The sequence below is a fragment of the Larus michahellis genome, chromosome 9 (genome assembly GCF_964199755.1).
Source record: "Larus michahellis chromosome 9, bLarMic1.1, whole genome shotgun sequence".
Lineage (NCBI taxonomy): Eukaryota > Metazoa > Chordata > Aves > Charadriiformes > Laridae > Larus > Larus michahellis.
In genome coordinates, this window is record NC_133904.1 from 41202933 (window position 1) to 41223106 (window position 20174).

At 45.3% G+C, this 20174-nt stretch overlaps 1 protein-coding gene across 3 annotated transcripts in view; it reads left to right on the forward strand.

The window, feature by feature from the left end:
- Window positions 1–9703: 9703 nt before the first annotated feature.
- The window catches only part of IL1RAPL2 (interleukin 1 receptor accessory protein like 2), a 391439-nt gene continuing 380968 nt past the window's right edge, over window positions 9704–20174 (forward strand). For 2 of the 3 annotated variants that reach the window (XM_074601410.1, XM_074601412.1), the window contains exon 1: window positions 9704–9934. The gene's annotated coding sequence lies outside the window, so the exon portion shown is untranslated. Of the gene's footprint in view, window positions 9935–10124; window positions 10789–20174 lie in introns of those variants that run through there. The other variant, XM_074601411.1, reaches the window with a different exon arrangement.

The window sequence follows — 20174 nt, forward strand, 5'->3', positions numbered from 1 at the left end:
AGGGAATAGCCTCAGCTCTAAGTGCACAGAATGGCAGGCGAGTGGAGAATTTCATAAAGGAATGGGTCAGTGAAATTTGAGCTCTGAAGTAAGTCCTGAGGCAATCATAAGCAAAATCTTTGGAACTAGGAGAAACTAGTGCAGCTTTTTGAGGTTCTTCTGTTGCAGCAAGGACAAATAACACCAAGGTATTCTGCTGCACCTGGAAATGCCAGGAGATACTCAGTCTCTCCTTCTCAGTGTGAGGAGGATCAAGTGCTGTTTTAAGCATCCTGGCTGTTGTAACTGTGCTTGGCCTGCTCTCGGTCACCACTGTTTGGGTGAAGAGCCTGTAAGGGAGGAGTCTCACCTGTGCAGGAGACCTTACTGCCTCCTCAGCTGATGGGCTGAGACACTTTGGTCTGTATCCACTGACAGACAAAGCTGAGCATGCGCCTATGCGTGTTGTGAGCTCGGGACCCACAGCTTTTTACTGAAAGGGATAAACAAGTGGTCCTTTAAAGCTAATGGCCTCTTTTGTCTATATATATATATGCCATAATCCCATTGCAATCCTGTAACAACCTCCTTGATGTCAGACTGGCCTTGTACACCCGCACATTAATGAGCTATCGCATGCTAGCTCCCTGCCCAGCCCACACCCTCTTCCCTCTCGCCTTCCCTCTGTTGCTCTGAATCATTTTTCTTTTGCTTGCTTGCTGCTTGCCTGCAGTGATGGGTGTGTGCCCTTTTGCTCCCCGGGAGTAAATCATACGTTTACTTTTTTCTTTTTACATTCTGGAGCAGCTGCTCTGATTAGTTTGAAGCAGAATAAAAGACCTATAAATGGGGAGAATCCTGAAGGTAAGTACTTTACTATGGACTTAATGTCAAGGTACAGTACACATACTGCCTTTTACAGGGACCATTTAAAAACTGTTATCCACTGTATATTTCAAAGGCAAGACATAATTCAGACATCTGATTGACTGCCCTTGAATGCTGATTCTTGCTCTACAATTTTTATTTTTAATAAGCCTTGATCTGAGAACTTTTGAGAACATCACATATTGTGTTCATCACCTTTGGTGGATTACCTCTGTTGTCTGAGTTGTGCCAGATTTGTGGTGACAATAAGGCAGAGGAAGGAATGGCAAGCTCTGTCAGAGGAAACGGCACTCCTGTAAATTTGAGGACTGCGTAAGAATTGTCTTCCCTTTTCACTGTAGAAAGTGTTATTTCTGATATTTCTCCTGGTTCTGATTACTCCAGGGAGGACATGATTCAGTGATCTTGGATTCCTGCAGAGACCACGACACCGTCTTAGTCCCTCTCTCAGGAATGGGGGAATGACAGTGACCTCCAGGGTACCCTCAATAGCCAGAGCATTGCCATTCTGAACCAGTGAGTCCAGGGACTTAACACAAGGATTTAGGAAGGGAACTGGACTTGAAATGTACTTCAGAAAGCTGTCAATCAATGGTCTGTAGCTTTCAAGTCACACTGTTGCTCTTGAGTGTATTGTTGCAGTAGTCTTTAAACTGAGTCTTCTTCACAGTTTCTCTAGTAAAATGATGGTGCTTCCTATAACCCTTTTCCTGCCCCTGTTCCCATCTGCCCCCAGACACACTCCCCGTGTTTCCCTTGGTGTTTGCAGAGTTCGGTGTTTGACCAAGTCTGTCTTCATCCCTCCAGAGAAGTGCTGTTGGGTTTGCTGCGTGAGGTGGGGTATTTGAGCAGCTCCTGCAACCTGAGGACTTTTAATGAACAACCTCTCCAGGGCTCTGGAAATATGCTGATCACCAGAATCCTCCTAAAAAGCATGATTTTCACCCAATTTTACACTTGATCTGCTTCCACTCCCCCTCTCATGGTCGTGAGAGATGCTAACCAGGGTTCCTCCACCAGGATGCGCTCTGTGCTTCACTTTTCAGTTGTTTTTATCGTGTCTCCATCATCCCACCACTTCACACAGCTCCTCTTCATGTTGTTTCCTAGCTCAGAAAAGAGCTCCCTGTTTCCCAGCCCCTCTCTTTTCTTAACTCTTGGGATGCGTCCCCCTCTCAGAAGGTTTTGGACTGTAGGGTTTACACTGCAAAGGGTGCTTCTTTGGATTATATGAAGTGCTTGAAGTCAATGCTGTGATTCTGCTACTTGAGCTAAGGCTGTCTCTGATGTGCCTCCTCCAAAGCTGTGGTTATTTAAATTCCAAGATGACTGACGTGTTTGCTCTGCTCAGGTGACTGGTGCTGTACATTCATTTCCAAATAGTAGCTTTTTATTTTGGAAGTACAAGAGGTGCCTCTGGCCCTAAGGAGTTCAGTGGAAGTTGCACACTGAGGTTTGGTGGAGGTGGAGGCTGGACAGCACGGGCAGTACGTGCCTGCGTGGAGCAGATACCTATGCACTTGCCTTCTACCTGTTTTCTGCCAGGGAATATTAATACTCAAAATGGAAATTAAGCAGTAGTTTGAGCATGCATGTTCTGTTTCCTTTAAGACAGGGTATAACTCTAATGTGCTTGATATTTCCAAGTACTGGCATTTTTACATAGGTAAGAAACCTTCAAGTCTGAAATACACTAAACAGCTTCTTACAGAAATTCAAGCCAATTTTGGAATATTACCGTGTTATCACAAGCCAAAAGCATTGGCAATCAAAGGTGTTTTTGAAGCCGTTAGCTCCAGTTCGACTGACTTGTTTTGTTTTTTGTCTTTGATAACACTCATTGCTTTTGAGGAAATGAACTCACTGACAGCTTGGAGGGCAGGACTGGCTTAGGCATAGTGAAAAAAACCCAAAATGCTATATCTAAAGCCACTATTCAGTCTTTGAATTTGAGATTAAATCATATCCCTTTATTCCCGTAAATCTTCTCTTTGCAGATGTACTGGGAGAGGGGAATTCAGTGCCTTAGAATGCATGGACAACAGAGGATGGCAAAGCCTGAAAACAAATGTCCTGGAAAGTGTTTATTACCGGGCATTAAAGCATGTAAGGCTGGAAAAGGTATTTTAGTATAACTTTGCTTTATTGACTGCTTTTGGTTTTTTTTTCCTCATCTCATTCATAGGATATGGTCACTGATGGTTAAAGAGACCTTGAAATATTGACATCAGAACTGAATTACTGATGTGATAAATTAGAGGACTACTCGAAGAACCTGCCAGGTGAATAGGTGGGTGTGCAGGTGTGTAACTGTGGAGTATATTTTTCTTGACAAATGTATTTCATGTATGTACACCTCACAAAAACAAAGGAACCTCTTTTCTGCCAAGTACTATGTTGCATAAAAGCTAGAGGATCTTTATGCCTATGTTAGCCCTTGAGGTGAAGCGAGGGCTTGAGAAAGGGTCTTGGCACACGAGCCTCCTCACCGTGCCTCTGGCTTCTGAGGGCTGTGCTTGGAGGAGCCAAGCCGTACTCCTGCAGCTCCCCTCTCCAACCCTCCCCACCTGGAGCTTGGCGTGGGCTACCCTAGCTGGGAGCTGTGCTGCTGCGGCTACGCAGCGCGGGTCATTTAACACGCTTGGCTCTTTCTATACTCTCTGGCAGGCCTGTCAGCGACTGCAGCGTGTGAGTGGGCAGAGCCAGGGAGGACTGTTGTGCAGACAGTAAGTGGGAACAGCAAAATTCTCCTTTTCTGTATGTCAGGCCAGCCCGGTGCTTCTGCTTGAGTTGAAGCCCAATTATCTTTTTGGGTAGCTACAGAGAATCAGACTTTAGAATTTAACCTTGAACTTTACATTTTAGTAATGGTGCTGGTCAACTTGAAAAAGAGACACTTGTTTACAGTATGATCCAGGTATGTAGGTTTAATACAAAATTTATTTATCTGTGAACAAGGATATGAAACAGCACTTAAAGTCGATTATTATTATTTTTACCACATTTCTCCCCTTGCCCTGAAACTCCATTTTATTTTCATCTGAAACAACATTTTTCTTTTAACAACCGACCTGGAAAATCCATTACTCAACTAAATCTAAGCTACCCCAAATATGTGTAGCTTCTGTCCAGAAAAGTAATTTGGTTTTTTTTTTTGCCATCAGTCCAGAGTTTCAGACAATTTGTTGTACCCTTCCCTTCATTGCTATGATTTGCTCTGTTCTCTGGCCTGAAATATGATAATCTGAGCAGACCAGAAATGCAAAATAGGACAATCTTTACAACCAGACTTAAAACTTCTGTTGTTTGCTACAAACACAAAGAAATAAACAAAATGCTGTATAATATCTTCTTTTCTAGGAACACCAGCAAAAAATGGAGAGGGGAAAAGAAATCTGTAATAGAAACCCATAGAAGATCAACATCAGTATTTGTTAATTTCTAGGTTTTATTTCCTTTTACTTTTTAAACTAGGTTTTTCAAACCATCCACTTACAGAAATTTGCATTTTATGAGGACAAAGTTACAAAATATGATGATATCGTTTTAGGTAACTTACCTCTTTTTCCTCAGCTTGTGGCATCTAAAACTAACCATGCTTGTCATCTTCTCAGTAATTTCTTATCATTGAAGTTAAAATATAATCTAAGTTTGCATCAAATGAGCTGTTCCAAGATGAGTTTGCCTAACTCTGTATTGCAGTGGGATTTCTGCAATTATGATTAGCTACTGCCAAACAAAAATGATCTGTGGAATACAAGCGGATCCAACAATCATTAGCTTCTCTAAATCCCACAGGAGTTTAGAAGAAGCACAACTTGATCTAGTCTTTTGTCTCTGTGTCTCTGCCAACCAGTTTTGCTGGTAGATACCGCACAACTGAAGGGGAATGAATGGAGGAGAAATGAGGGGCTGATGGAGAAGTCTTCTATTAATAGGGCCTGATCTGCTTTAGGATGTTGTTGGTGCTCACCAGAGGTCTCAGAACTGCTGGATTGATTGTTTGTGTAGCTATGTCCCATTCAGAGGACAGAAATCACCAGTACGAGAGTTTGTGTGTGCTAATTATTTTTACTCTTCCCTCCACCACACTTCGCCTTTTTCTATCTGATTATTGGTTCTCCCACCAAAAAGTGAAATAAACAGTCAAAGGCAGCATTTGTCTTAGTCTTGTCTGAGAAATTCCCAATGGGAAACGGAAGCATATTTCCACTATCCGTTACTGGATTTTACATTCGTGCTCCACAAACTACTCTGCACATGAAAAAAAGCTCTCCATTTGAACCGTTTCCCTAACAAGCTTCATAGCTGTTTGCTGGATTAAGGCAAAGTTAGGATTTGTGTCTGATTTTAATTAATCCCAAATGATGCTTCCATTTCTGCTGTTGGCCAGTCAAGAGAGACAGGTAAATAGTCAATATGCTGTATCTTTTTACTCTTTTACAAAAATATAATGCATACTGCATGAAGATGTTACTTCTGCTATAAGCCTGTCGTGTTATTCTTTGGGGAAGGGAATTCTTATTTTCCAATCCATATACTTATGCAAAGCAGTCACTCCTTTTACACTCTGTACATGCAAAATGCTTAATAATTTTATCTTCAGCTTTCAAGCATAAAAGCGAGAAAGTTACTCTATTCCAAACTTAACTACTTGTGTATGTTGTTGGTATCAAGTAAGATTACTGCTTGGAAGATAGTGCACTTATCTTTCACTTGAAATAACCCAGGAGAATGTCAGATGCAAAATGATTTTTGAAATCTTGGCATTTACTGCTGCTTTATACTGTCTGCGTGCAACTTCAGTCAACAGCAGTGACATTATTGTGCCGAGTCCCTCTCCCTCCAATTGAAGGGAACTGGCACCCTATTAAAACTCCCTCTTTGCAGATCTGAACTGGAAATATGCTACTATGCAGCTTTGTGTTTATCTCCTGACAGGCGGTGATCAGAATCATGGCTGCTACCAGCCAGGCAGGATTCTCTCCTTGTCAGTTTATTCCTTCCTGTAGCTAATCCTTCATCCGGTGTTATCCGGCTGCCGATGTCCTCCTCATTCCTTTCACAACAGGCTCTCTTTGCTTTGGCTTTTGTCCCGTGTAAATGCAGCCCTGCCAAGTCTCTCTGTGATGAGCTCCCTTCCGTGCTCTCCTGTTGCAGCATCAGCATCTCACATCCTTACGGATCAGCAGCTTCTGCCTCTCTCTGCTCCAGCAAGGTGGGTGCTGCTGGCAGAGCAGCCTGTGGAAAGCATGTGGCCCTGGGCAGCAGGACACAGTGCGGCTGGAGATGGTGGACACAGCATGGGAGGGGATGATGCTCTGCAGCATCTGCAGGTTTGCAGCCCTGCAGGTCTGTCATTGTCACCTGACCTTAGGGAGGCTGGATGCTTGCACCTGGCTGCAATGGGGTTATCTACCAGCTTTGCATCACTGTCTGCTGAAATTAATTGCTGGGAAGGGTTGATGGTGTTTCTGAAGAGATGGACTTAGCTTTCAGCCTTATTTCCTCTTGCTTATGGTGGTCATCACAGGGGCTCTTCTGAGCAGGAGCATACACACATGCATAGTTTCCACACGTGGCCATATTTCCCAAAGATCAGACCTGAATCTGTGCTGCTATATACAAAAGACTAGACATAAAGTCAATAAATGGAACTTTATACAGCTGTAAATTCTCTCATCCTGTCATCTTCCCATTCAGGGAAGAAAGATGTGAGAATCATGTAGATTCAGAAGCAGAGGTTCATGGCAAGACTGGGGGTCTCCTGATCACAGCCATGGACGATGGCCCCTTCTGGAACTAGCTCTGGTAGTGGTAGGTTTTATTAGGGCAATTTATGCCCCCCAAATTACCCTATTTATGGTGGGGGCTGCTCACTTTGTATCCCATCTCTGCCAAGCAAGATGCTCAGCTGGGAGCTCTTTAATTTCTGCTGTTTAAAGTCAAAACAAACCTATCATATTTGACTGAAGTAGGACTGAGTACAGGGCACTCATTCGGTAGATCCATCTATCCTTGGCAGGCAAGAAAAGAGCAGCTGGGAGGACAACGTCTGCTGGTGGCAGTCAGAAGCGGATGTTTGGCCACAATCTAATTGTAAGGGATGTAGGTGAGTCCATGCGTAGATTGATTAAAATTGATTAAGAAAGTGTATCTGGGGACTCTTCCAAAGCTAACTGAAGTCAGTGGAAAAGAGTCTTTTTTACTGAATTTTCTGGCATTGGATTAAAACCCTAGAATACCCCATCATGGAATAATTTGGTTAGCAGAAAGAATGGAGAGATTTAACAAATCAAGGACTGGAGAACTAAACGAGATTCGAGGTGATGCATTCAGTTCCTGGCTCTCCACAGACTTACTGTTTGACATTGCCCAAGTTCATCAGTCTCTTTGGACATCCCTTCCTAGTATGGTCGGGTATGACTGAATAATTTCTCTCTCTCCCATTTTTATCAATGTCAACTGCATTATTCTCTGTTCTTTCAGTGTGCATCTACAACACACAGTGTGCCTGGGATGCCTTAGCTGAGGTCCCTAGCCTGCTTTATCACACATATTAAAAAAAAAAACCCAAGAAGATGGTCAGAAACAAAGGCCAAAATAGGTCTCATTACTTCTTTAGTGGTACATCAGAAATTAGCATAAGGCTTGGTGCATGGCAGGCTGTTCCTACAGTTCCTCTGAAGGCTGATCTCTTCTGCTCTGTATTCAACTCCATTAATACCTTGTTCTTTTCATTCCTACTGAACCTACCTAAAGACTGACAGCTGTATATCATAGTGCTCTTGTCTGCGAAATGGATTATTTTCCACAATGGGCTGAGATGAGAACAGAATAAGGGAAAAGACATTAGTTTTTTTTAAAAAATTATCAGTCAGTGGTATATTCCCCTCTTTTTTATGAATAATGTATACATTCATATAGTGTAGCATAATAATTAAGGGGTTTTGACTTACTATAAAATGCTGAAGAATGTCTAATGATACTGCTTTATCTAGTCATTTGAAATCCAAATATAAATCCAAGGTATCATTAAATACAGCTTCACCTAACTGTATATTTCAAAGTCCATGGGATGTTTTATTTCTAGGCTTTTAATCTTTTAATTCAGCTAAAAAGTGACTTTAGTAAGTGACTTGATAAATAATTTAAAAAATAGCACTTTTACACTGTAATCATGCCAGGAGAAATGAAAGAGTAGCTGAAGTGTCAGAGGTTATAAATTGCAGTAAAGGTATTAGCATCTTGGTGAAGAAGTCTATGTCACACGGAGAAGCAAGGTCTCCTGGCAACATATTGACTCCTTCTAATTAGTTAAAAGATTTATACAGGCAGTAAAAATGGGCTAGTTTATTGATTTTTGTCACATTCCTGCACTACAATAGTTTTGCTCATTTGCTGTATGTAGGAATACCTTGTGTGTGCCTGAGCCCTCCCCATGGCTGGGACTGGGAAAAGTCGTTGTTCTTGGCCTCACCTTGGAGAACAAAGCGTCCATGTGCTGTTCGTCCCCAGCACCTCCTCAAGTCAAAAAAGAGGTTTTAAAGGATGGTTATACTCAGAGAAATGACTAAAAATGCTGCTACTTTTGTTGTCCCTGTATGACATCTAGTTCAGATTTGCTTTGTTTATAGCTAACAAGATAATGTTTCTAATTGTCAGCTCTGCGTAAGTGATAAAGACCTGAAAGCAGAGCCGAGTGTTTTCTTGGCTTTGACATCAATAATTGCGAAGATGCTGACACTGATGTGTAGCCGAGGTGGGCTGTGCGTGACTGAGCAGGTTCTGGCTCTTCTCAGCTGCCCTGGCTTGGGGGCAGGATGCTGAAGTGACACTAACTTCTGTGGTGGTGTTCTCCCGAGGAATTGGTTTTCCTGTGACCAGCTGGATGCTGCTTGCGTGTTTGGGTTATGAGCTTCTCGCCGCTGCGTTGTTTGGTGTTTGCAGCCTTGCAGGGGTCACGTGCAGGAGTGACGATCACACACCCTGTGACACAGCACAAGGCAGCCCGAGCAATGGCACTGTGCACCATGGCAGCAATAAGCAATGAGCGTGAAGTGCGCTTACAGAAATTTGGCCCATAATTTTTCTGCCAGTATCGCAGTTGCCTGTCAAACCCAAGTCCTCCTATGAATCTGAGCAAAATGCAGAAGTAGATTATATTCTGCACGGAACTATTCTGAGATGTTTAAAAGCAAATAAAAAGCAGCACAGGGAAACTAAAAATAACACTACCATGCTCCATGCTGTAGAAAGCATGGATGTGCCATGTCTGAAGCAGTTGGGGAAGACAAACTGCACCTGGTCCAGTTCGCAGCAGTCTGGTTAAACTGGTGCTAATGATGGTATGAAAAGATGCAGTGGGTTTGGAAGCGGCTTCTCCCAGAGCAACGCAAACGCTGTTAACCCCTGGGACGAGCTGCACCTCTTGCAAAACCAGGTTTGAAGGCGCCGACCTTACACTTCCACAGCCCTTTGCCGACGCTCCCTCTGCTCCTCAGGACGGTTCTTGGCCGGTTCTTCGGCCGAGAGCGGGCCCATGTGCGCGGCGCCACGACCCCTGGCTGCTGCCGGCTGTACGGGGCATTAGGGGTTTTGGCGTCGGCATTTTGACGCCCCGGGGCCCGGTGCAGAGCCGGGGCTGGAAGCGGGGCGGCCCGCGGCGGTGCCCGGCTGGGGCAGCGGGGCCGGGGCAGCGGGGCCGGGGCGGGCGGGCAAGGGCGCGGCGCGGCCGCCAGGGGGCGCTGCGGCGTCTCGCTGCGCGGGGCGGGCGGGCGCACCTGCCGCGTGCGGGGCCGGCGGCGGCGGCGCGGGGGGGGTGGTGGGGGGCAGCGGCGTCCCGGTCCCCTCCCCTCCCCTCCCGGCGGCTCCGCCGTAACTTGACGGGGACAGCGCCCGCTCTTCCGCGGCGGCGGGGAGCTACGCTCCGCACACACGGACCGCCCCCGCAGCGGCATCACCGGCCGCAGCGTCCGTCGCCACCGCCGCGGGGGCCCGCCCGCACCCCGCCGGCCTCGGACGGGGCCGTGCCGGCATGGAGACCTAGGGGGGAGCCGCCAGGGAGGTAAGCCCTGCCGCGCGGCGCTTCTCGCGGCAATTTCCTTTATTTTTTTTCCTGTTTTAAAAAAATCTTCCCTCAAAATCAGAGAAAAGTTCGGATGTAACGAGTATCCCCTCGGCGCCGCCCCCGCCGTGCGCGGGATGGGGCCGAGGGGCGGCTGCCGCCTTGTCCCTCCCTCAGCCGCGGGGCGGGCGGAGAGAGCCCGGGCGCCCCGCTGCTGCCGGGGCGATCGCGGGAGGGACCCCTCCGCAGCTGCGGGTCTCCGTCCCGGGCGGGCCGGCCGCGCTCCGCCCGCGGTTTTCGCCGGTCTCCTCAGAGAGCGGCTGCCCGGAGTCGGAGCCCCGTCCGTTGTTAGCGCGGCGGCTCCGCGGTTTCCCGGATCGGGCCCTGCGGCTGCGGAGGCTCCAAAAGTGTTTTCTCTCACGAAAGGAGGTTCTTGGCGCTCTCAGTCAGCGCCGCGGACGCGAGTGGGGCTCCCCGGGAACGGTGTTACCGCTGGGGATTTGAAATAAAAACACTCCAGGAGTTGTTTCTTGGGATGTTGTAGCTTGGTGGAGCCTGTTGAAAAGGTGCAGGTTCTTTGGAGGCTTGGCTGCTCTGAGGTACTGCGGTGGTGTCCTGAAGGTTGGGCGACTTGGAGATCTCTAGGTGCCTCTGAAAAGTTTTGTGATAATAAGGATTCTCTAGTTTCATTTGGGGTCTGATGGGAACCTGCTAAAGGGGATGAAACCTCTCCAGTATTTGATCAAGTGACTATTTTTAAAGGACCTGGCCGTGGACTGCTCTCTCTGCTAAGATTCAACGAATATAAAGTTTCTGGTGGAAAATGCTGTAAGCCGCAGTTTCTCAAAGTTACGGTAAGGTCTGTGTGCTTTGGGCAACCTCTGCTCCTGTTGGGTTAACGCCCAAATTTAGGCTTGTACTGTGAGGAAAAACCCATCCTGGCTGGAACTGGCACTTTCTTGTGCTCCTGTGCAGTGTTTATACTCTCTTGGTTTTATCCTGATTATTAAAAAAAAAAAAACCTTTCATATTTTTAGAATGCATGGGGGGGTTGCGGCTATTATGATATTATCATCAGAGTTTTGAGGTTTTTCAGAGAATTGTTAGAGGTTAGTGCAAGGTGAGGGGAGGCGCTGCCTGTGCAGATGTGGGGCAGGGTGGTAGGCAGGGTCTGTTTCAGGGTGCCCAGGTGTTGTGTGAGTGTGGTTGCATTCACACCTGAGAGAGGCACTCACCCCAAATGCTTGTTGTCAGTGCTTAAAAGGGGACGTTACTTCTTAGCAGGGATAAAACTGTGCAGCTGCCTGGCGGTCTGTGGTATCTGTCAGATATCTCAGCTGTACAAGCAGGTGACTGCCTGCTCTGCTTCTGCGTAGTGCGTGGGAAGGGGCTTCCCTCTGGAGGTGGGAGAGGGCCAGCTTTGAGGAGGACATGGTGGCTGAAAAGCTTTGCCAGGGCCGAGGCAGGAGGTAAGTCTGGGGAGGAAGCTGCCTGACAGTGAGTCAATAGACACTGTCTTTGCAATAGACAAGTGGCTGAGGAAGGGATGGAGGGACAGGCTGGGATTTGGGGTTTTGGGCTCCGTAAGCCAGTGGAGTGTAATGCACACACAACAAATATGAGAAGTGAAGACTTCTGGCAGCTTACTAAGGCACAGGCAGTGCTCTTCAGCATTTGGCGGGTCTGTGGTTAAGCAGGGGTTGTAATTGGTGATGTGCAGGATGGCTTTCCAAGAAACTAGTGTGGATTGCATCCTTGTGAGGGTTATTCTCTGTGCATAGGAGATCTTTTGCAGTGGGAGGACGGGGGCATGCTCTGACCTCCCTGCAGAGTGCTTGTGTTGCTAGGCAGCAGCTTGCACCTCCAGTGTGTTCCAGATCCGAGTCTGTGAGGGGAGACCTTCCTCTACTGAACTAAAGCTTTCTAGCTGGTGACCAAGGATGTCAGAAAGGGGAGGGGGTATGTGCTGGGAACATAGCTGATAGAAAGACTTCCTTATACGCATCCCCCTGCTTGGTCTGCAAGTGAGCACAGTAGAGAGATATGAATCTTTATTTGCTCTATTTGTAAGGCCTAAGAGTTCTTTTCAGATGACCCTTTTACTTTCACAGTACCTGGAAGCTCAGAGAAGGTTTGTCTTCAACTTGTTTGGTGATTGATGCTTTAGCAGTAAAATGGGGAGGAGGGTGAGGGGAGGAAGACTTGCTTGCACAAGAGGTAAGAAGAAAGACCAGGTGTGCCACATTAATGCACTTAACCGACTTTAGTCAATTTTTGTGGACGCCACACAATTGCTGGAGCCCCTGTGCATATATGGTGTCAGCCAGCTTTGTCTGAACTGCTTTGTATCTCGCAGAGCAGGAGTGACAGAAAGCTTTTTTAGACTGGGCTGCCAGTCTAGTGGCTGCTCTTTGAAGCAGTGCAGTAGCTGAAGCTGTTGGAAACCAGCGTGGGGGACTGGCCGCTCTCCAAACAGAAGTCAGATCAAAAAAGAGCCTGAGAGGGTCAGGAGGGATTCATAGGCTGGCAGGGAGAAGGTGAGCTCAGCAGAAGGGCTGTTCTTGTGGCAGAGATCTCTTCTGATGAGACAGGGACCAACGGTGTGGGAGTGGGAGGAGAAGGTTTGATGGAGGCTGGAGGCCTGGGCCTCAGAAGAACTTGAACTTCACAGCCTTAAGCCCAGAGGAGGCTGCAGAGGAGTGAGGAAGCAGAGGCAGGTAGGAGTACAGTTGCTGGGCTCAGGATCTCATGGGTGTTGTGCCTTGCCACCGTACAATAAGCTTGAGCCATGGAGGGTTTAAGAGTGTATGTGTCTCTGGAGGTGTCGGTCAGCTGCTGGCTTCAGTTCCCCATGGAAGTGACGGGCAGCTTGCATATGAACGCAGTGTGTGTGAGGAGCGCAGCAGAGAAGCAGGTAGGCTGCTGGAAGCAAAGGAGAGGAAACAGGGACAACATGTGAGGCCTGTTGCCCTTGGGATGCTTTGCCTGCTTGGAGATGACAGGAGCATTCAGGTGAGGCGCTCTGGCTGTGATGGGTCTGTAAGGGGATTTGGTTTGTTTGCAAAGGCAGAGCAATTTGTTCCCTGACTGACTGCAGCTGTTTCCTGGGGAGAGAAGGGCGCATGTTACAATTATCTAGTTAAAGCTACAGAGAACAGCATCTTCTATGTGGCAGAGAGGCTGTTTGGTCCAAATTTCATATGTCCTGGGTTGAGATGCCCTTGTGGGACTGGAGGTGGAGGAAAAGTTCCAAGGAGCACGTCTGTGCCCGGTGCAGCCAGTCATCCCTGCTGGGGGCTGGCTAAAGTGGGAAACTGCCAGGGGTGGCTGGGGCTGGTGGCATTGACCTGTGTGTCTGAGGGAAAGGGCTGAGAATCTGTACTCACAATAAGAAGTACAAATAATGCATTTATAATGTATGGACTTTTCCTGCTCTCCAAAACATTTGGGCTCTGAGTAATCTCTCACTTCAAACTGAGGCTCAAGCTGAAAATACCAAGGGATGCTGAATCGTGAACAACTATTAAACAGCCTTAAAGGGCTGTATGGGAAACGGTGCCTGCTCTCCATTTCTAAGCCTTCCTCAAACAATGTGAGTCTGAGCTATTTATTAGGAGGTCTTTAGTGATGGAAAGGGAAGTGAACGTTTAAACTGTATCACAAAATAAGGAGACACTTTAAGAGGCCGTTTGCTTTTCAGGGTGTCCAACTAAAAATAAATCTTCCTTTAAACAGCGTTGAAGAGAAGACAAAGGGAAGAGATCTTACCCTTGCTGAAAATAATGAGAACCTTTTTACTAGCTTTCATGGTCAGCATTTCCTCTGGCATCTGGTACTTGACTTAAGTAAGCCCCCCTGGAATTGGTGGAGGACTGAAGGTTATGTTATAAACATGTAACAAAGCTGGCCGGAGAGAGACTTGTGTGTTAGAAACTTCTGCAGGGTTTGTTTGGCTAATCCTTTCCTTTCTACCTACTTTCTACCCTAAAAGCACTACAGGAAGAGAGTTTCTTCCACCCCTCTTCACACTGCTTTATGTAACAGTTAAATTAACGAGGATGTGTATTTGTCAGAGCAATTCCAGGGCACATAAAATACATATTTTAATTTGATTTTGGCCTGCATCAGAACAAAACCTCATTGTTTACAAGATTTCCGCAAATATTTGGAAGTAATGTTCTATAAGCAGTTTCTCATGATTCTCAAATTTGGGGGGGGGGGTTGTTTGCTTGCTTGCTTAATTAAATTCTTATTTTCACCCAGACAAACCTAGCAAAATACATATAGGTATAGGCTAACCTCTGGTTATGTAAGGGGAAAAAAATCATCATCAAGAAGATGTTTATCACTTTAAGTTACTATGAGGTGGTGCTGATTACAGTGAAAGCAACTTGCCTTTGCTGACAGCAGAGCAAAGTGCTCTGTCTTGCTTCTCTGGAACTGTGTTTTCTAAGTGGAAAATTGTGGAAGAGTGTTTTATAAGAAGTGTAACAGCTGGTATGTCATCTTTTTCTGTTAATTCTGTCTTCTTTGAGCATTATATATTAGTTAGGGAAGCATGTGGCCATGAACAAGATCAAGGAATGAAATTCTAAGCACATCACATGCAGAGTTGTGTTCTCTTGGCGCTTGTTTCATTAATGTGCAGGAGTGAATGTGGACCGTGTTTGCCATGAATAGTGCAAATATTGTTATTTTGTACATATTGCAGAGGTATGAATGTATATAGGAGCAGATATAAAGTCAATACAGCTGACACTTGTAACAACTGCAGTCCATCTTCTATGTGGTCCCGGAAAGAGGACTGTTTTAAGATGCTGTAAAAGCAGTTTCTCTATAAAAGCAGGGAACGTTTCAGCATGCAGATGGCAGCCCAGTCTAAAATCTAGTTCTGTTTTGTGCTGAGCACCTCCGTAATGAGCCTTGGGGAACACAAGGGAAATGAGAGAAGCAGTGTAGGGGGGAAGAGGAGGCATATGCTATCTTTCAGGATTGAGACCTCTCTTTGAACTGTCTCTCTCTCCATTTTTAATAGCTTTTCTACAAAAGGTGCTTGGGCACAAGGTTGGTATGAGTATGAAAAAAGTAAAGCATCTAATCTTTTGGCTTAATAATGCTCTTGCATAGGCTGCTGTGAATTGGACAGACTTTCTTATTGATGTAAGAGCAGTGAGTTAGTTTTGAAGTTGGTGTGGGTGAGAATGGACTTTTTGCATCTCTCTTAATCTGAAATGTCTCCTCCTTTTGTGGTTGAGGCTCTGTAGAGGAGACCTGTGATCACTGGCAAGATCATCTAAAGCACTCAGCAGGAAAGGGCCATGACCTGAGCAGTGGTGTTTGCTCTGGGTGTCAGTGACTGAAGAGTCAGGTGAAGCCGTGGGTTTTCTGGAATTTACGGGGTTTATCAACGACTCTGAAGCTTAAGAGTTCTCATCAGCAACTTGCTTTTTTTCCCCTGGAGATCTGAAAAGCAGGGTTCCGAGTCATTTTTTCCTGAGTGGACCTTCTCCGCAGCCCAGGGTGGGCTGGCTGGGCTGGATCTGTGAGAGTTCATCTCAGCCTAGAAGAAGTCTGCCTTCCTGGAACAGTGGCCAGTGGCCTTCTCGGTGTTGGGAAACGTACGTGGTCATCTGTGGCTGGGGCTCCTCTTTCCCCTCAGGTGGCTGTGATTACTGCTGTGGCTTACTCAGCTTTGGGAACTGTTTTGCTGTAACTGCGTCAGCTGTAGGACTTAGGCTGATTTGTGCTGATTCTTAAAATCACTTCCCTTTCCCTAGTACTAGCGTACATGTTTAGCTTTCCAAGTGTAGACTGTCTTCACGTTTTCTTCTCTCCCCCAGCTGTCTTTTCTGTAATCTTCGAAGTAATTCTGCAAAGTGGTAAGAGGCTAAGACCCACGCTATAAACCGAAACTCCCTGGGTCTGACGGTCTTTACGTTGCCTACGGTACTTTCGTGTTGCCTGAAGTACTGTATTGGTTAAACCACAATCTGCAGAAGTAAATATATGTAGAATATTAATAGCTCCTACTCTAGGGGAAAAAAAGTCTGTAAATTAATAGATCCATTATGTTGACCTCATAAACCGTGAGGGCTTGAAGTACAGCTGTAATCCTCCTCCCACAACATGTATTTCACTTTGAATGTCTGTAAAAGGCCTGGACTACTCAAAAGCTGTGATACTGGACCAGCGCATCGATATGTCCTGGGATGTGTAGTTAGAATATTGCAAAGTTAAGGCTGGAACAATAGTTCTCTGTAGAATCCAGGGTAGTGCTGAATCAGTACATCATTGATGGTGCAGCTGGGCATGAGGCTTAAAAAATAATAGCTAACTTTGCCACTCCTTTGTTGTTCTTCTTGTTCCTCCTTACAGTTGCTTTATGCATTTCCAAGTGCTGGCGTTGCTGCAATAAGGGAGGAGTGTGATTCAGGGATTTAAAAATCCAATTTGAAGATACAATGAACTTGAATTCTGTGTGAGTGAGTTGCTTAGGGAATCGAGGTCAGTATGTGGTGTGAGCTGATAGTGCTTGATCTGCTAATCAGTGCTGAGTAGTTCTAGTTCTTTTCGTTCACAAATCTGTTAAGATGGGCTGCTCAGGTTTTTGGTGAGTTTTCTTAGTAGAGATTTAGATGAGTGCCTGCATCACATACTCATCACTACCCCCTCTGGTTAGCATTTTTATTCTATAGATATTGGAACCTTTATCTGTATTTGGAATATTTCAGGGGGTTTTTCCATTTCCTGCTTTTCATTTTTTTTGGCATGAATGAGCACTATTTTAGTCAGCTATTGGATCGGAAAGTTCTTGCAGGAAAAGGTTCTTGTGTTAATGCTCTCAGGGTTTTCTCTCTACAGGGTGACCCAGCAGTCTGCTCATAGTGTTGTGTCTGATTGCTATTTTAACATGACTAAGATCACTTCTACTCTTTGCAGCCAGAAATGTTAATGGGATAAGTTATTGTGTGGAGGCCATCCACAGGACTTTTTTTTTTCCTGTTGCTGCCACTGAAACCCATTTTTTGTTTTGGTGTTATACTGTAAGACACCTTTTGAAGCTTTAAGATACTGCTCTTCTGTGGTTGCTGTTTGGAAGATATTTAACTTTTTAATGGAGGCATTACAGTCTTTCTGGCAAAATCTCAGTGTTAACACCTAAGGTGCAGTGCTGTTTGTTTCTTCTGAAATAGCTGATAAGATTCTGAGTTTATCCCCTTCACATCACAAAACATCTGCGAGTTTTACAGTTTGTTCCTTTTCTTTTGCACCCAGATACTCAACCTTTAGAGGAATCATTACAGATTGGTGTTGTGACCTTGTCAGGTGTTCTGTATATTTAGTTGTGGTTCCCTTTGCTTCTGCAGGACAATACCCTGGGTCTTTTCCTTGTTGTATTGCTATCGTGCAGCTGTTACACTGTTGAGCCAGTAATAATCCCAGACATTTTAGATTTTGTCTCATTGTTGCTGGTTACTTTCTGTTCATACAACACAAGCACTGCCAGGCTCCCTCCGTGCTTACCTCAGCTTTAAGTTTCTCGTGGAATTGTGAATTTAGTTAAGGACCTGAGCCCAGTAGAGGCTCAAATCCAGTAAAAAGAATGCTGAATGCACACTGCCTTGTAGAATTAATGTTCATTACATATTTAGACAACTTAAGTGGCTGGTTATAATGGTGAAGATGCACAGTGAATTAGGCAAAATGAAATATTCTTTGATGCTTATTGAGCAACAGAGCAAAGAACGCTGCATGACCCATATCAAGTAGAGCTGAAGATATGTTACTTGAACTAGCTTGAATCTCTGATCTTAAATAATTTTTTGTTTGTGTTTGAAGTATCAACAAAAAGGGACCGGTGCCCATTGTGGATTACTTCCATCCAGCATATTGTATACACTGAAAATCTTTCAGTAATAAACAGCTCAAAGTTTGGTACGTTGGCAGAAGAAGAGAAGACCTGAGAGAGGGTTCATATTAAAATTCAAAGCCTTAAAAAGTGGTGTGGGGAAATGGTTTGAAAATAAATGAACAGAAGTCACCATCTAGCATATTGTGAAGACAATGAAAGAATTACTGTTGCCATTTCATCCTTTGTGTGTGGGGTGAAAACTGTAATTTATTTCCCTGAGATTTCTGAACAACAAAACTTGACAATTGGAAACCAGTAAAGAGGTGGGCTGCTGTTTTTAATGAGCACCTTCTGCATTGCAGCTTCTGTGGAGAAACCAGAACCTACAGAGCCTCATGGTGTGTCAGCAAATCTCAGGCACAGACGTGTGCCTGAGTGCACACATGCATCACTTTTTCTTCTCTTGCTTTCTCTTAAAAAGGAACACTATATAAACAAAGCTTGCAGGAGAAATTAGAGCAAAACTAAACTATATTTGAAGCAGGAACTTGGGAATCTCGGTGCTGGGTTTTGTGCAGAATGTCAATGCTCCAGTTTCCTTAGTGTTTCTAAGTGCTTTCTTCCAACATTGTTGCTTGAAATTCATTTGAGTCTGGGAAGCTACGCAAGCTGAAGTGGCTGCTGGAAGGACAGCAAGCAGTACACGAAGAAAATGGGACACAATTTCCCAAGCGTTGTTTTCTGAGGACTCAGAAGAAAGAACTAAGTTTGTCAGCACAGGTAAAAGGCATTAGGCAGCATTTGGGAGTCAGGGTTTCTGTTAGAAGAATAGAATTTGTGCTGCACTGCAGCCTGGTCCCCTTGTAGGTGTTGGATGTCTACAGCAGACTGGGAAAGCTCCCTGAAGCCTGTGGTCTGTAGCGTCAAATGGTATGAGGAGGGAAAGGGGTGAACTTGTTAGCAGAGGAATGATTGAGAATGAAGTTGTCACACCTTGCTTGTCCTACAGTTCTCCCTCTGATGGTAGCAACCTCCCTTTACTTATCTTGATACAAACGCAACCTGGCAGGTCACAACAAGGGCTGGATTAATTTGTTTAGCAATTCTTTCAGCCTTTTCAACAAGCACTTCATTCTGTGTCTCTCTTCCCTCCTCTTGGTGATCTTGGGCAAGATAGCTGTAATTTGTATTTCTGTATCCTCATTCAGTAAGACATCATCTTTACTCTTCTGGGAACGGCCTAAACTTGTTCCCCCTCTTCTGAGGTGTATCCAGTAGAGTACTACATTCTTGTTGCAGCTGTGGCCCCTACTCACAGCTGGTTGGAGTTGGCAGCGTCAGAGTAAACAGCTCCTCAGGGAAATGCTGCTTGGTGCCTGTGAGGGGAAAGTTTGTCAAATGACAAAATCAGCCCTGGTTGGAGGAGAATGCCTTGATTATAGAAAAATGGTATTGAACGTTAACTGGTTTATCCCATCTCGTATCGCTTCAAGCTAGCACAGTTTATTCACGTTACTCACCACTCATTTATTTCCAGAAGTCCTAGTAGGTCAAGCACAGGATTGTCTTGAGCCTCTAATCCATCCTACTGCCTGATACGTGAGTGAATGGCCCAGAGGAGGGAGTTGTGCAAGTGGTCCCGTTGGGAGCCATGATGGGAGTCTTGGCAGGTTCAGCCCAGAAATCTCCTCCTGAGCAAATTTAGAGACTTTGTCCTGGACACATGCAAACTTCACTCTTCTGGCTGCTTGACATTCTTCTGGGGGAAAAACATCTTATGCTGTACCTTAATGTTCTTTGTCAAATTGTATGTTTAAAAAAGAAATCATCTGTGATATGGTGGTTTGAACAGCCTTGTTGTCTATACCTGTCCGCTGTCTCAGGACAATAACCAGCTGATCCACTGGGCAGTGGTGTGAGTGATTCTGCCTTCTTGTGGTTGCATGTCTAGGACGGTGAAGATGACACCTCAAAGTCTGACATGTATTTTCATGCCAGCTTCAGTGGGGTTGTGTCAGATGTGACAGGCTGAGGCTTTGGGCTAGGCTGTGAATGACTGGATGGTGAAGTAGTTTTTTGCCATTTATCTGCTGTATTTTCTTGATTTTTGCAGGTACAGAGACTGACTGCCTTGGTGAGGCCAGGGACTCAAAAAGCAAAACTCCTATCAGTGCTGACAGAACCAAGAATTCTCCCCTATCTCTAGCATGAATGTTGGCTGACAGAACTTGCTTTGAATTTTTAAGTGTATTTAATGCACCATAGCTCATTTGGGGTGGGGATGGAGGGACCCACATGAAAAAAGACCTAGGAGTTACATACCTCAGCTGTAATAACTGAAGGGAGGAAAGTGGAGAAAGTAATTTGCAAAGCTACACTTGAAAATCA